Here is a 16,605-nt window from a genome sequence, read left to right on the forward strand (position 1 = left end):
TATTTATTAACTTTATTTTAAAGCAAAATGCATTTTTAAAGCTTAAATTCTTTTATTAGCAATTTTTATTAAGCGAAATTATTTATTAGAAAGGCACATTTGACTGTCAGCTCAAATCAAAATCAGCATGAGAAGTGCTCAAACATTTGAAAATGTTTCCCTAGACCCTATTTCCCTTTCATAACTAAAGAAAAACCTAAAGGGAAAAAGTAAAGTTTGATGAATCTTACGTGAGTCAAAAGTCCGACAGCATCTCTGGAGCACAGGAACGAGCCAACAATGCTCTTTCCAAGGGGGGCAATTTTTATACCTTTTTCCTATCTAAAACTAACTAAAAGAATACAAATATCCGAGCGACACGAAGCACGATTGGTCGAGAAATGTCACTCGATGAAGTCATTTGCCTTTCGCATAGCAAAAATCACGTTCCTCAAGAGCGGCATTGTTCATTGACTAAGTGTGTCACAGGCTCTTCCAAGACTCGCAACATTAAGCAAAATCATCCGTTGCTTCCTCCGTCCAAGCCTTTCCGCCGCTACACATCCTGTCCTTGGCAATGAAAGTTTTATCAATGTTCATTTCAATGCTCCGCACAGCCTTGCTTTTACGAGCGTCTTTCAAAGAATTATTGAAGAAAATATTTTCCTTTTCATACGCTGCTGTGCAAGGCCCAACTTTGGCAGGACTTCGGACATCCATTTTAGAAATAGGCTACAGGCCTCTTTTAACACGCCTCTAGTATGCAAGGAAACACAAGACATCAATTAATTCAAGAAATGATAATTATTCTGTTACCCACCCCCTTTGCTAATGTTAACCCATTAGTCTATGTTACCTAGCTTTGCATAAAAAAGACCAACATAGAACAGTCACATAAAAAGACACGACATAAACAAAAGCACATAAAAGAATGCACATGCTATTATTTGAAACAGCCGCAATTAATGTTTGACAAAACGAAAGACAAGGTAAATATATTATTTAAAACGAAATGACAAACACGACAAGAGCACATATAATTAAACCCAAATATTCGTGTAGGTGCACATTATTCTAGGTTGAATTAGTACAAAAACATGCAACACTCATTAGTGAATTAAAAATTATGGGAGTTTTAAATCAGCGTACTTAATTCTAAACTTATTTCTAAAGTCCGCTTCATCAACTCCCTCATCTGGTGATTTATAAATCACCAAACAAAATCCAAACATTTATTAAAAATTTTACTTTTAGCAATGTCATATAATGATCTCTCTCTGTGTTAGTAAATCTAAACTCCTGTTTCATCAGTCTGTCTGGAACTCTCATATTGAGCCCTGCAAAATTCATCCATTTCTATCTCCTTCTCCTGAGCCTTTCTGAGTTTATATATGTGTTTATTTTCCCTCACATGCTTCTTTCTCTTGTGAATAATGCAACTGATTTTTAACAAAAGTGTCATTATAACAACGATTATTACAGGATAAAGCACTTTGCCAATGATTGAACTGCCAATTTCAGCAAACCATTCTCTAATTGCCCCAAATCTTTTAGCCAAAAGTTCTGAAAAATTGTCACTTTCCATGGGTTCTATTTCTGAGTGAAATTCAGTGATATTCTTGATCAACAATTCTATGTTCTGACTCTTTTCTGGGATATATGTGCAGCAGTGCTGAACATGCAAAATCCCACAGACTCCTCCCTCTTTTGCTAGGAGAATGTCTAACGCAAGCCGTTTCTGCATAACCATGCTTCTGGTGGCAATGAGCTCAGTGTTAACCAACTGGAAACCGCTTGCAGTATCAGCGGACAACCTGTCAACAATTGTGGAAACCTTTCCGATTTTGATTGCATTCAGAGTGATTCCTACCATAGGAATTATTGCGCCACATATATCTCCCATGATCTCAGAAAAGCTTTCTCTTTTATATCTATTCAGGTGTTTGCCAATTTCAAATGAACCTTCCCCATTTCTGTCAACATGGAAGATTTTAGGAAAGACAAGACCAAGGTAACATGTACCATACCAATGGTCAGGGAGACTGAAATATGCTTTGTTCCCACAGACAAAATAAATTCCCGGGAAAATTGGGTCTTTACCACCTTTAAATCCCCAACCCCCTACAATTCGATAAGTGTCCTCACATTGGCTAGCACCAACAAAATAATTGTCGTAAAGCGTGTTATCTCTTCTAATGCAGAACTTTCCACTAACTGGATCATCTATGTGAATAGCAGCATATCTATTTTCACCATTAAGCTTCTCGTCCTCAAGTTGCCAAAACTTAGATTTAGTCTGTTTCAGCATCTCATTCCTTTTGTAAATCGCCCTTCTCTCCTCAACCTGATTGAGAAAAGATCTTTCTTCATCTCTTATTTTGCAAGTTAAATTATTCTTGTAAGCATATTCGTAAGTAAGTTCATTAGTTACCAGGAAGAATTTCCTCATCTTTTTGGCAGGCCTAACTTTGTTAAGACTATGCACAACCTTTAAGTTAGCAAAAATCTCATAGAAGTCTGAGTAATAGTACTCCAGTCGACCTGTTTGATAAAACAAGCTAGATATAACACTGCATGTTATTCCATAAGTAAGAGGAAGCATATTATACTTGACCCCTTCAGAAACTGAAGCAGGAAGCTTAACGCACACATAAAAATCTTTAACATCCATGACTCTCACGTACTCCGATAAGAGCCTTGAAAAAGAATTAGTAGAAAAATCTCGAACAGATCTGTCCTGATGGATCTCTGGTTTACGCTCAATAACCCTGTTAGTTTTGCCTGCAACATCATGAACAGCTTGTTTAGATTCAGCTTTGCTTGTCATGTTCACCTTGTAATCCTCTTTGTCTATGCCAAGAGGAAAGATGACTGCCAAAATTAACCAAACTAAAATGATTAGAATCACACAAATTGGAAGACATTTTAGAACATCTTCTAAGAATTGCACACCTAGAATTGTCAGTATTAGGCATTTTTACTCAGCTTTACTAAAAACAAAATTTTAAAATTAAAAATTAGTATCTAATTAATTAAAATAACAACACCCTCCCCTTTTAATTTTTTTTATTAACCCTCTAACAGCTTTTCTTCGACCTTGCGTCCATAAAGTGTATCCAGCTAACCAATTTCTTCGACCTTGTGTCACCTAACACAATATCTTCAGCCTTATGCCAAAAACAAACCTCAACCTTAAAGAAAGCTAAACCTAATCATTGTCACTATTTTCTTCCAAATCTTCCTGACTGCTATTGCTAACTTCAACTACTGGTGGAATTATTATATAGGCCTGAGGTTCCGTGAGAATCGTAACGACGTTTTTACTTGTTCGAATATGGACGAGTTTGGTATCTATGAACCGCAAATGACGAGTTTAGTGAGTGTATGCGTTTTCGCTACTCTACTTTGCAGCGTTCGTCTTATTCGTGGGTTTCTCCATCTGAACCCACGGGTTCCATTTTAGATACGGCATCCATTTTGTTTCTTGCCCTCAAGTAGCCAGCGAACGGACACTGTCCGCTTCGTGACCCTGGGATTCCCAAGCTCTTGCGGAAGACACATGTTCCTTTGAGGGTGTCTTTATGACGAGGGGATGACACAGCAAAGGCAGATGGCTCCGCTCGAGGCTCATCTTGCCGTGCCGGTCTATTGTTTCAGCCTTGCATGCATTAGGCATGAATCCTTTGATCTTACAATCATGCTTCCGATATTGCCCCCTACACTCTTTTTCAATCTGTTGTCTGTCTTCGTCTTCCTTGCACCTGTTTCTGTCTCTTCTCTTAGCTCGTTTACAGCCTGAATGGAATGTGCCTAATGGTGGGATAACGTGCTTTTACAGTTGGGAACCGGCGATGTTACTGTAATTATGTTCCGGGCTCCTGAAAACATGAATGCGACCCTTTTGAAGTTTACTGCGGGAACTGAGTTGTAACCTTTTGTTCGCCATGTTGTGCAATGACGAAATTGTGTATAAAAGGAGCGACCCACTTTTGCAATTTGAAGCAGTCTCTCAGAACCTACACTTTGTGTACTTCTTGCAATCTCTGTATCCCTGCAGTAAATAAACGCTGATCTTTGACGCCGAAGGAAGTGTCCCGTGTCTCTGTGATTTGTACGCCGGAACAGGTAACCCACGAAGGTTTCAGGTGTTGTTCCCTGGCACCGCTGGGCCTTAGAATAGCCCAGTCCTTCAGTTGGCGCCCAACGTGGGGCGACATCAGCGGTACCGGTCCAAAGCCCGACGATCGTGAGGAACTTCGTGTGAAATCTCAGAGGAAAGGTGCACCCCGCTTCATCGATCCTGTTGTCGAAATAAGTGGCCCGAAGACTTTTCCCGCGAAGATTCCCGCCTCCTGACGGCTGCGACGGACTGATGCCCTGACTGTCGACCTGTTTTGGCGCCTGGCGTAGACCTTTGTACAGCGAGACGATAGACGGGCCTTCCTGGTGACGCCATTGTTCTTTCAGTTAAGTATTTGTGGGTCGCTCCCAGTCCTTAGTTGTTGGTTCCTTTTTGGGACATTTGCTTTGTTGTTGATACTTGGTTGTTTGCATGGTTCCATTGCATTTGTGGTTCTTAGTTGTTGGTTCTTAGTTGTTGGGTTTTATTTGACGATTGCAATTGCCGAAAAACCGAGGGTCTTGCATTTTTGCGAGGACATCGTAATTCGATAACCCTTGAAGTTTGTAAACTCGGTTAGTGTGCACGATGCCTGGCCGTAGTACTTTATTTGGTTTCCTTAAATGTTGCGGTACGGATTCCCGATTGGAGGACTCATGTCCGATACCTCCAGTTGGAACTCCAATTTATGAGCTCTATAGTCGCCACGGAGTAGGCCCTATCGTATATAATGAATATTGGATCCGTTATACTAAAGATGATGGTGTCCTTAGTTGGCCACCCCATGGTAGTTTCGAAACTGCAATTTTAGATAATCTTGAGGCAAAATTGTTTAAAAAGAAAGCTAGGCCGGCCATGTTTGATTCCTTTCGGTTATGGCGCAAAGAGGCCAAGCAGAAAGAAATCAAGCAGATTAAGAAAAATAAGAGAGAAGGTATCATTACGGTGATGCGAAATGCAGAACAGTATCAGCGAGACAAAGACGAGAAGGAAAAGGAAGTTTTTGCTAGACTGCATCATATGGCGGTGGATAAATGTTATCCGGTTTTACCGTCGAGTTCTGATAAAAAGGGAGAAGAAGCGGTAGAGGACCCTTTGCTCTCCTATCTACTGAAATCACCACCTCCATATGCACAGGATACTACAGCCCCTGTGGTTCCTCCTGTCCCTCAACCCGTTGTTCCGGCAGCTGCTGGTCAGCCTGCCGTTGGTCCTGTCCTTCCGAATCCCCTTGTTCCTCAAGTTGTCCCTGCTCCCTTACCTGTCCTTCTTCCTACTGCTCCACTGCCTATACCTTCTCAGTCTATTGTTCCTACTACTTCTGCTATCTTGGCTACTCCTACTGCTCCTACTTTTAGTCCTCATGTTGTTGCCCCTGTACTTCTCTCCTCTTCTCCTTCTGTCCGTAGTCGCATACCTAATGCTGTGGCTAATCTTTACTCTCCGCTGTTCGGACCACTACTTGGGTCCGATGTTGGGTCTGATGTCCCTCAAAGACGAAGTCAAATTTCTGGTGGTAGGGAGAGTGAGACGTTAGTGAAAATGACGCGTAAATGGATTAGGCATCCTGCTAAGTACACCCCGCGCATGGTTTTCGAGACGTTCTCTCAATTTCATGAGCCCACGCAAAGATTCGTGTTTGAGGAAATGTGTAAATCCCTAAGAGAGGAGTGGGATAATGATGAGGTAGACAATGTACCGCCCGAAATGACTGAACTCCAGAATCAGTTTTCGAACGGTATGATTGTGGGTGATAATGTTCGACGTGCTTTAGAGCGTCTCTTATCCTTTCGATCTACAGTACAACCTCGAGTATTGTTTAACAACGACACTGAGGAGTGGATGGCACAACCTGGTCAGTATCCCATGCGAGAAGTCCCCCCAGTGTGGATGCCAGGTAATACTGCTGCTAACCCTGTTATTTTGCCACACTTCCAGAGAGTCTGGATACACCTCCCATGGAAGCGATCAGAAGTTTTGCAGGTGAAGCAATCTTTGCCTGATCCGCGGAAAAATCCGGCAGGTTATTATAAGGAGTTATCCCAACTTGTGGATGCTACTATTATGAACCTCGCCGATATTGACATGTTGTTCGGTAACGTAGTACCTCAACCAATTTGGGCGAAAATCCGTCAAGAGAATCACGTAGCTGAGTTAGGCGGTGATTGGGCTGCTCTTGCGGCGGCTGACGGACGACAAGTTGGTGGCGCTAAGCCTGAACAGATTATTACGGATCTGCCACAAAGAATAATTACACTTATGAAGACACTTATGCCAGCAATGAGAGTTAACTGGGATAAACTGTCTGCGTGCAAGCAAAAGAAAGACGAGAGTGTCTCCGATTTCTTTACTAGATTTGAGGAGGCATTTATTGATCATAGTGGTCAGGATATGAGCACTGAGGGAGGTCAGCGACTGTTTGTTGACAAATTTGTATCGAATTTGTTGCCTGAACTAAGCAACAAACTGAAAAATTCCAAAAGTTCGTGGGCTGTTTCTACCACTGCTCAAATATTAGCCACGGCTCAATATTATGAAAATAGAGAAAAGGAAGAAAGTGATCGTGTAGATAAGAAAACGAAGGAGCTTAAAACTAAGGTTTTGTTGCAGCAAGCGTATCCTCTGCGCTCGAATCAAAATCACTCGCAACAGCAAAATCGATCACAGTCGCAGTCCTCTAGTACGCAGTCACGTTCTGATTCTTCTACACCAAGATCTATGCTTGGGTATAATCAATGCGCATATTGTAGGGGTGAGGGCCATTTGAAGTTCAATTGTCCGGTTTTACGTGACCGAAATAATGGCGTTTCGTCTCGGGGAGGTCGTAGTGGTCCTCAGCAGGCATCTCGAGGTAGAGGCCGTGGTACTTCTCAAAATCAGAATGAGCGTTCCACGTCTTCATCGGACTCGAACAATTGCTTTGATCAGCGCGATTCATCGTCCGGTAGATCTGCACAGTATCATGTAGATGACTATTACGTCGAGCATGACATCGATGCGGACGGTAATTACTAGGACAGCCATAGACAAAGAGAGGGAGTAGTATCAGTTCCGGTTGATCAGAGAGGGCCTTACGTTGCAGTTGCCACATCGGGCGTAGTTGAGCCTTTTCTGTTGGACACTGGTGCAGCAAAAAGTTCCATCATGCATTCGAAACTCCCTGGCGCACCTTTGTCTGGCTTAACGAATGTTTCCGTTGGATTCTCTGGCGCCCCGGTTAGCAATCCAGTTTCTAGCCCTTTGCCCCTTACAATTGGGCCACGTGAGCTGGAGGCTCCTTTGATTTTGACTACTGGTTGTGGTGAGAATCTTTTGGGCCTGGATTTGTTGAAGCGGTTATATGCGACTCTGTATTGTTCTCCCGCAGAAGTGGAGCTTACATTGGGTCAGAGAGTGATCTTTCCTATGTACTTGTCAACTGATAAGCTCCCACCGGAATTGAGTTCTCTTCCTGAGTCTTTGTGGGCAACAGGTCCCAATGATGTGGGCCTGCTGGACATATCACCTTATGTTGTCCAATTGAAATCGAATGTGCGATTACCACGTATCCCCCAGTATCGTATCTCTCTTGATGGTGAACGAGCGCTCTTAGCGATCATTTATGACTTGATTAAGAAGGATGTTGTTGAGGAAACTCGGGTAAATGTGTGTAACAGTCCTGTGTTGCCTATTTTAAAACGAACTGATCCATCCAAGCCCCCTGTGTACCGTTTTGTCATTGATTTGAGAGAGGTAAATAAAATTGTGATTCCACAATTTCCTGTGGTGCCTGACATTACGGCTTTACTGACTCTGATTCCAGCCTCTGCCTCTTGGTTCTCGGTGATCGATCTGAAGAATGCTTTCTTTAGCATTCCGATTGCTGAGGAAAGCAGAGATCTATTCGGCTTCTCATTAGGTGGTCGCAGCTTCAGGTTTTAACGCGCTCCTCAGGGCTACTGTGAGAGTCCATCGATCTACAGCCAAGCTCTTAAGAGTCAACTTGACGCATTTGTGTTACCAGCTGGTGTGGCCTTGATTCAGTACGTCGATGATCTGTTAGTGGCTGCTGACACTAAGCAGATTTGCAAAACTGCTACAGTATCGCTGTTACAGCATCTATGTGACTTGCATCACAAGGTGTCACCTTCTAAGCTACAGTATTGTTGTCAAGAAGTAACCTATCTAGGTCACTTATTGTCAAAGGAGGGAAGAAGGTTGACCCCAGAAAGAATTGCAGCGATTGCTCGAATGACTGTGCCAACAACTCAGAGAGATGTGCGTGCCTTTCTAGGTATCACGTCATACTGCAGGCAATGGATTCCAAATTTTTCCTTGCTAGCGAAACCATTGTTAGCTCTCACGTGCAAGGATGTTCCGACTCCTTTGCCATGGACTGAAGAGTGTCAGAAAAGTTTTTCTGAATTACGTGATGCGTTGTGTTCGGCTCCTGTGTTAGGTACTCCTGATTACAGTAAGCCGTTTACACTATACGTTCACGAGAGGGAATGTTGTGCGTTGAGTGTTTTGACGCAACAATTTGGCGGTAAGCAGCGTCCATGTGCATATTTTTCCTCGACCTTGGACCCAGTAGCTAGAGCATTGCCGAGTTGTTTAAGAGCGACAGCGGCAGCTGCGGTGTCCATCCGGCAATCTGCAGGCCTGGTCATGGATAATATGCTTACAGTGATGGTTCCGCATGCAGTTGACACTCTCTTGAATCGAACAAAAACTCAACACTTGACGAGCGCAAGGTTGTCCGGTTATGAATTGACGCTTTTGGCAAGTCATATACAGATTAAGCATTGTAATGTACTGAACCCGGCAACATTGTTTCCGACTAACATGGAATCAGATGATGTACCACCACATGATTGTTATCTAAGAACAGAAGAAGAAACGAAGGGTCGTGTTGACCTAAAAAACACTCCATTGGTAGATCCCGATGGTACTTTGTACGTTGATGGTTCATGCTTCAAGTTGCCGAATGGTGATGTGACGACTGCGTATGCTGTAATGACGGTGAGTACGGTTGTGGAAACTGCGAGATTGAGCCAGAATTCGGCGCAAGCGGCAGAGTTGATTGCGTTAACGAGAGCGTGTGTTTTGTCTAAAGGAAAGCGAGTGAATGTGTTTACTGATAGTCAATATGCATTTGGCGTTGCACATAGCTTTGGTCGATTGTGGAGAGAAAGAGGATTTATGACATCGCATGGTACGAAGATCCAACACGGACAGCTCGTGAATGATCTTTTGGACGCACTTACATTGCCTAAGCAGGTGGCAATCATTAAATGCAGCGCACACCGAAAGGTTATGGATGATGTTGGTCGTGGTAATGCGTTTGCGGATGAGATTGCTAAAGAGACAGCTAAGAATCTTGCAACCCGAATGTACGTTACGAGTTCAGTGAGGTGGCCGGCGGAGACTGGTATGTGTGAGGACACCGTTGAAAGCGTGAAGGCGATTCAGAATGAGGCTACTGAGATTGAAAAGACTACGTGGAAAGAAAGCACGGGAAAGTTAGACGCGCATGGATGTTGGGTTGATTTGTCAGAATGTCAGAGGTGGATGTTACCGGATGCATATGTGCTTGCCATTGTGAATATGGCTCACGGCTTGTCACATATTAGCGCGAAAGGTATATGTAAGTTGTTGTCTCCTGTATGGAAGAATGATGGTATTGCTAAGTGTGCTGAGAGAGTGGCTAAGAATTGTATGGTATGTATGATGTATAATCCTGGCAAGGGCACCCCCACTCCACCCGGTCATTTTGCTCCTCCTTAATGTCCCTTTGAGGTTATCCAATTGGACTTCATCCATATGGAGAGATGCAATAACCTAAAATATGTTTTGTTGTGGTTTGCGCGTTCTCCAGATGGATTGAGGCCTATCCTCTTAAAGATAATACTGCTCTGTCCACAGCGAAAGTCCTACTGAAGGAATACTTTCCTCGGTATGGAATGCCACGGACCGTATGGTCGGATAACGGAAGTGAGTTTGTGGGGAGTGTGATGAAGAGTGTGTGTAAGGGCCTTGGAATACGGCAGAAGTTCCATAGCGCCAATAATCCCCAGTCAGCAGGTTTAGTGGAAGGGTACAATGGCACTCTGAAACTGAAACTTGCTAAGATTCAAGCGACGACTGGTTTGTCATGGCCCGATGCCCTGCCTCTAGCTCTCTTGTCGACCAGGGCTACTGTGCACTCTCGAGTAGGGCTTAGCCCATATGAGATTGTGTTCGGCCGTCCTGCAAACATTTGGGGAGTTCCGAGGCCTAAGGTATTTGATAGCCTTGAATATCCAATGTTGATTGATTATCTTTATGATCTGACTGCTAAATTGAGGTTAATTCATCAACAGGTCTTTGAAGCTCTACCGGCACAGACAGAGGGTCCTGGACATCGGCTCCAACCGGGTGACTGGGTAGTCACCCGCAACTTTGGGAGAAAGCGTAATCTCGAGCCAAGATTTGTGGGACCCTTCCAAGTTCTGCTGGCAACAAGGACTGCAGTTCGGTTGGAAGGCAGGAAAAACTGGGTGTATGCCACCCATACGAAGAAAGTCCCAATTCCTTTGCCAGCAGATAACTGGGTCAGAACCGGAATTGCAGCAACGGAGACCGAGACCCCTCTACGTTATGTGCCATTCAGTGATGCTCAACCTGTAGGAAACAATTCAGTGCAGCCAGATACATCTGTTGAATCATCAGCATTGGAGAATTCAAGGTCTGAACTGTCATCTGATCGATTGAACACTGTTTTGCAATCTGAACAGTTATTTGAAGAGCAAACTCGACCTGGAAGAAGTCGATACTTTCTTCGTTCACGTGACAAAGACTAATACAAATCCTTTTTTGTTTTTCTTTTTGAATTCATATTACCCCCTTACTGTTGCCACGAACATTATGAACAATTGCATCCTCTATTAATTTTTGAGTTCTTTTTCACGTATGTTCCTCTTTTTCTACAGCTAGGAGATTTGTATTAAAATTGAATGTTTGATTAAGAAAACCTTTCATCCGGGTTGACCGTAGGGCCGTGCGGGTACTTCCTTCTGTTTAGCAGGTTCCTGACACTAGGTCGGTTACTTTTGTCGATTCCTGGGAACTCCTAGGTATTGACAATCGCTACTCAGAACGAAGTGCGTCAAGAACGTTACGGACGGTTTTTTAGAGGATGGAGTTCTCTAAGCTGTCGGAAGAAGAGAGGATGTTGGCGCAAAGATCAAAATTGCATAAGGTTGTCCGAACAAAATGTTTTCTGTTTCAGGTATTCCTGCTATTCCTGACTGTTTCTATGTTACTGGTGGGTGGAGTGTATCTTGGAATACAGTTATTGTTGCCTTCTACTTCACCTACTTCTCCTTCATCTGATCTGAATTCTGTTTCCACTGTTTCTCCACATTCCTTTCATCTTCTGCCCCAACATGAACAGGTTAGACGTGCGGAATTCATGAACAACTCCTTTGTCCAGCTCCTACATCAGCATCAGTTGGTGATGAATACTACTAACTGTTGGGTGTGTGGGTTAATGCCACATACCATGGATAAGGGTATTCCGTATTTGGTTCTTCCTTACAGCTCCCAGGGGTCGGCTCGGGCATTCCAAACTATGTTCCGTAGTGCACTAGATTCCTACCCCCATCGAGAGCCACGCTCTGCAAATCTTGGTCCCGGCCCGTACCACAAGACTTTGGCAATAGCGATTGCTGACTTAGATAGAGATATTTTTGATGCATCGCTTATTCCAGAGGAAGAGGTGCGAGCGTACAAGGATCTGAGTGAGGCTGAGTATAGTATGTCAGTGGGTGATAGACAGCTTAAGAGCTCGTCTCCGATCTGGATCGTACCCCATCTCGTAATTTCTGCTTGAAAGGTCTTGGTTATAATCCGAGAGCTCAGCTTGGGAAGAGTGCTTGTACTGAGACGTACGTTTTACCGATGCTCTCTTCCCCTGACCTCCTGACTGCCAAGGGTACCTACTTTGTATGTTATGATCGCGCTTATACGTGGTTGCCCCGTGATTTCTCGGGCACCTGTTATATTGCGAATCTTTTGCCACCGACTTTCACAGTTGCCTCCGACTATCACAAGAGTAGAGTTGTGAGAGGGGTTATTAGCAAAGAGGATACTGCCGGTCAAGAAGCAGGAGACTTCTTTAAGGGTTTCCTGCCGTTTTGGGGACCTATGATCAATAGTAGGAACCTGAGACAACTGACTTGTGTCGTAGAGTCGACTGCTAATATAACCGCAAGTGCCCTTGGTAATCTGACGGCTGAGCTTCAGGCGGATAGACTTATGACGTTGCAGAACCGTATGGTTTTAGATGTTGTACTCGCAGATAGAGGTGGTGTGTGCAAGGTGATCCATTCGAGTTGCTGTATTTTCATTCCTGATAACGCTCCAACTGTATATCAAGCCATCTCGAAGTTGCATAAGATCTCCGAGTCCATACACGTGGACGTAGGTGATTGGACGCTACTAGGATGGTTTTGGGGCCTGATGTCGACTTGGGGTTGGAAGATTCTGATGATCATAGGGGTTGTTGTGGCGTTTCTGTTCACGTGTTGTCTTTGCGTGCAGTGTGGTCCTGCCTTATGTGGCCTCTGTGCTACAACGTGTATAAGACGGCCATCTGTTACCAAAGAAGCATTGATGGATAGAATAATGTTGCAGCAACATCTGAACGATCTGATGAATATCGAGATCGATTTTGATATTGACTAGTGCTTGCCTACATGAGGGCAAAAGGAGCGTCTGAGGTTCCGTGAGAATCGTAACAACGTTTTTACTTGTTCGAATATGGACGAGTTTGGTATCTATGAACCACAAATGACGAGTTTAGTGAGTGTATGCGTTTTCGCTACTCTACTTTGCAGCGTTCGTCTTATTCGTGGGTTTCTCCATCTGAACCCACGGGTTCCATTTTAGATACGGCATCCATTTTGTTTCTTGCCCTCAAGTAGCCAGCGAACGGACACTGTCCGCTTCGTGACCCTGGGATTCCCAAGCTCTTGCGGAAGACACATGTTCCTTTGAGGGTGTCTTTATGACGAGGGAGATGACACAGAAAAGGCAGATGGCTCCGCTCGAGGCTCATCTTGCCGTGCCGGTCTATTGTTTCAGCCGTGCATGCATTAGGCACGAATCCTTTGATCTTACAATCATGCATCCGATATTGCCCCTACACTCTTTTTCAATCTGTTGTCTGTCTTCGTCTTCCTTGCACCTGTTTCTGTCTCTTCTCTTAGCTCGTTTACAGCCTGAATGGAATGTGCCTAATGGTGGGATAACGTGCTTTTACAGTTGGGAACCGGCGATGTTACTGTAATTATGTTCCGGGCTCCTGAAAACATGAATGCGACCCTTTTGAAGTTTACTGCGGGAACTGAGTTGTAACCTTTTGTTCGCCATGTTGTGCAATGACGAAATTGTGTATAAAAGGAGCGACCCACTTTTGCAATTTGAAGCAGTCTCTCAGAACCTACACTTTGTGTACTTCTTGCGATCTCTGTATCCCTGCAGTAAATAAACGCTGATCTTTGACGCTGAAGGAAGTGTCCCGTGTCTCTGTGATTTGTACGCCGGAACAGGTAGCCCACGAAGGTTTCAGGTGTTGTTCCCTGGCACCGCTGGGCCTTAGAATAGCCCAGTCCTTCAGGCCCACTCTGGAGACTTATACTTCTGATTTGGCCTCAATGGTCTCTTGCTTTTTCTAGTAATTACCTCAATCTTCTTTCCAGCTTGCTCTTTTTTGTCTGAATCACTCTTCTGACTTGATATCTCATTAACCTGTTCTTTCGATCTGTTCACCAATTTGAATTTCAAGTCTTCTTTTGGCCAGACATCACCTTTTCTCAAGAATTTCTTCTTAGGCTCAATTTCATTACCTTCAGCTTTCCAGGCTCTTTTTCTGAATTTTCTTATTTCAGATTCTTCATCACTGTCATCCGAGTCAGTTTCAGAGATTTCAATACTGTATCTAGGAACTTCTTTACTTGGCAGCTTCACTCCGTTAGGAACTACATCTCTGTAGCTGGTACTTGGCAATTCGTCCTCTTCTTCCGGAATTACTTCTAACTTCCCAGTTCCAGATTTCCCGTTCCTGCTTTCAGAGCTTCCAATCTGCTTTTCAATATTCTCCTGATCTTGAATCTCTTCTGACACAGTTTTTTTTCAGTTCCTTTTTCTAGAACATTTTCATCATTCTCTGAATCAACAACAACCATGTCTAGATCTTTTTCATTTGATGCTTGATCTGCTTCTGAATTTTCCAGATGTCGACTTCCTGGTCGATCTTCAGTATCTGGATTTTCAGGTTCTCCTTCTGAATCTAAATCAGCTGTAGTGTCGTCACTATCTTCATCAGGGTTATCAGTTACACGAATCGTGTGGCTTGCATGCACCCACCTTTTCAATCCCTTACACTTAACTGCATTTGTTGTGACTAGTATCACCTGTCTTGCTTTTTGCCACCTGGGTACCAAACAGTTTCTCCTCCGGTGAACCTTTGTCCTGACCCAGTCTCCTGGCAATAGAACATGAGCCTGCTCCTTTTCTTTTGAAATCACATCTGCTCCCACCTGATGGAATACAGAAGTTACGACATCAGAGAGCTGCTTATAATAGTCTAAAATTGCACTATCATTTATTGCTAACAATTTTCCAACTGGAACAAAAGCCTGTCTCATTACCCTTCCCATGAGTATGTCATGAGGGCTAAGACCTGTTCTTTTATCTGGATTGCTTCTCAAAGACATCAAAACAAGTGGAAGTGCATCAGTCCACTTTATTCCTGTAGCTAGACACATTTTTGAAATTCTGCTTTTAATTTTGCCATTGATCTGTTCAACGACACCTGATGCTTCTGGTCTGTAAGCACAGTGCAACTTTTGTTTAATACCAAAGGCTTCACAAATTAATTCAATCAGTCTGTTTTCAAAGTGTGTGCCACGATCACTTTCAATAGTTACTGGAAATCCATATCTAAGTATGATCTCCCTTAAGAGCAATTTTGCCACAGTAATTGAATCATTGTTACGTGTTGGGAACGCTCCCACCCATCTTGAAAACAAACAGACAATAACAAGAACGTACCTAAGCTTGTTATGTTGTGGCATGTCAATGAAATCCATTTGCAACCTAGTAAAAGGACCACCCTCCCGTCCTATGGTTCCCATGCTTACAACTGTTTTCCTGTTTGGATTGATTTGTTGGCAGATCAAACAACGCTGGCAAAGTGACTCTGCAATAACCCTAAATTTTGGATTATACCAAGTCTCCCTGAACTGTCTGATCATTGTGTCTCTTCCTAAGTGACCTGGTCCATGGTACATCCGTGCCATGTCAGCAATCATGCAATTGGGCATAACAGGTCTACCATCTTTGTAAACCCAAATTCCATCTTCCTCTTGCTGTCTGCAACCTTCTTTGAGCCATGTGTTTTTCTCCTCATCGTCTGCCTCATGCTGTAAGTCCTTTACTTCCTGCCATGTTTCTACCACAGATATTAGCATGAGAGAGTTCATTATATGGTCATTATCCTTTTCCCGATTAAGTGAGAGATTATTTTTCGCACAGTAATGTGCAGTTTCATCTGCAAAGGCATTTCCTTTAGTTATGTAATCTTGTCCTTTTTTGTGCGCTCCACATTTGACAACAGCTATTTTCTCTGGTAACTGAATGCCATCGATCAATCTTTTGATCAATTTTGCATTCCTGATTGGAGTACCCGCTGAGGTCAAATAACCTCTCTGAAACCAGAGCTGGCCATAGTCATGGACTACACCATATCCATACTGACTATCAGTCACTATGGTAACTTTCTTCCCTGCTGCTTTTTCACAGGCACGAATTAAAGCAACTAATTCTGCCACTTGCGCTGAACGAATTCCTTTAAGAGTTGAACCCTCAATTATTTCAGAAACTGTGCAAACTGAATATGCTGCTCTTAGAATGCCTTCATCTGTTCTTAAACAGGAGCCATCAACAAAGTAAACAATGTCTGACTCTGGTAAAGGCACATCTTTAATGTCCTTTCTGGGTTTAGTACAGTATTCTAAAACATCCAAACACTCATGATCAACATCATCAGCTTCATTGTCATTTTCAGAAACCACACTATCTGGTAAAAGTGTAGCTGGATTGAGATTAACACATCTCGCATTATCTGATCCCAGAATAACCATTTCATATTTGGTCAATCTGTTACTCGACGGGTGCTGTGTTTTACTTCTGGTAAGAAGTGTCTCAACTGAATGAGGTACATACACTTTTACAGGAAATCCCATTATGATTCCTTCACTTTGCTCAAGGCTTACACTTGTTGCAGCCACTGCTTTTAAGCAACCTGGCAATGCTTTTGCAACAGGATCAAGAACGGCTGAAAAGTATGCTATAGGTTTTCTAATTTTTCCATGTTTCTGAATGAGAACTGATAATGCACAACCTTCCCTTTCACTACAGTACAGCTCAAATTCTTTGTCGTAATCAGGCATTCCCAATGCTGGTGCTTCACAGAGACTTTT

This window comes from Lissotriton vulgaris, chromosome 1_1 (genome assembly GCF_964263255.1).
Source record: "Lissotriton vulgaris chromosome 1_1, aLisVul1.2, whole genome shotgun sequence".
In the NCBI taxonomy this organism is placed as follows: Eukaryota; Metazoa; Chordata; class Amphibia; order Caudata; family Salamandridae; genus Lissotriton; species Lissotriton vulgaris.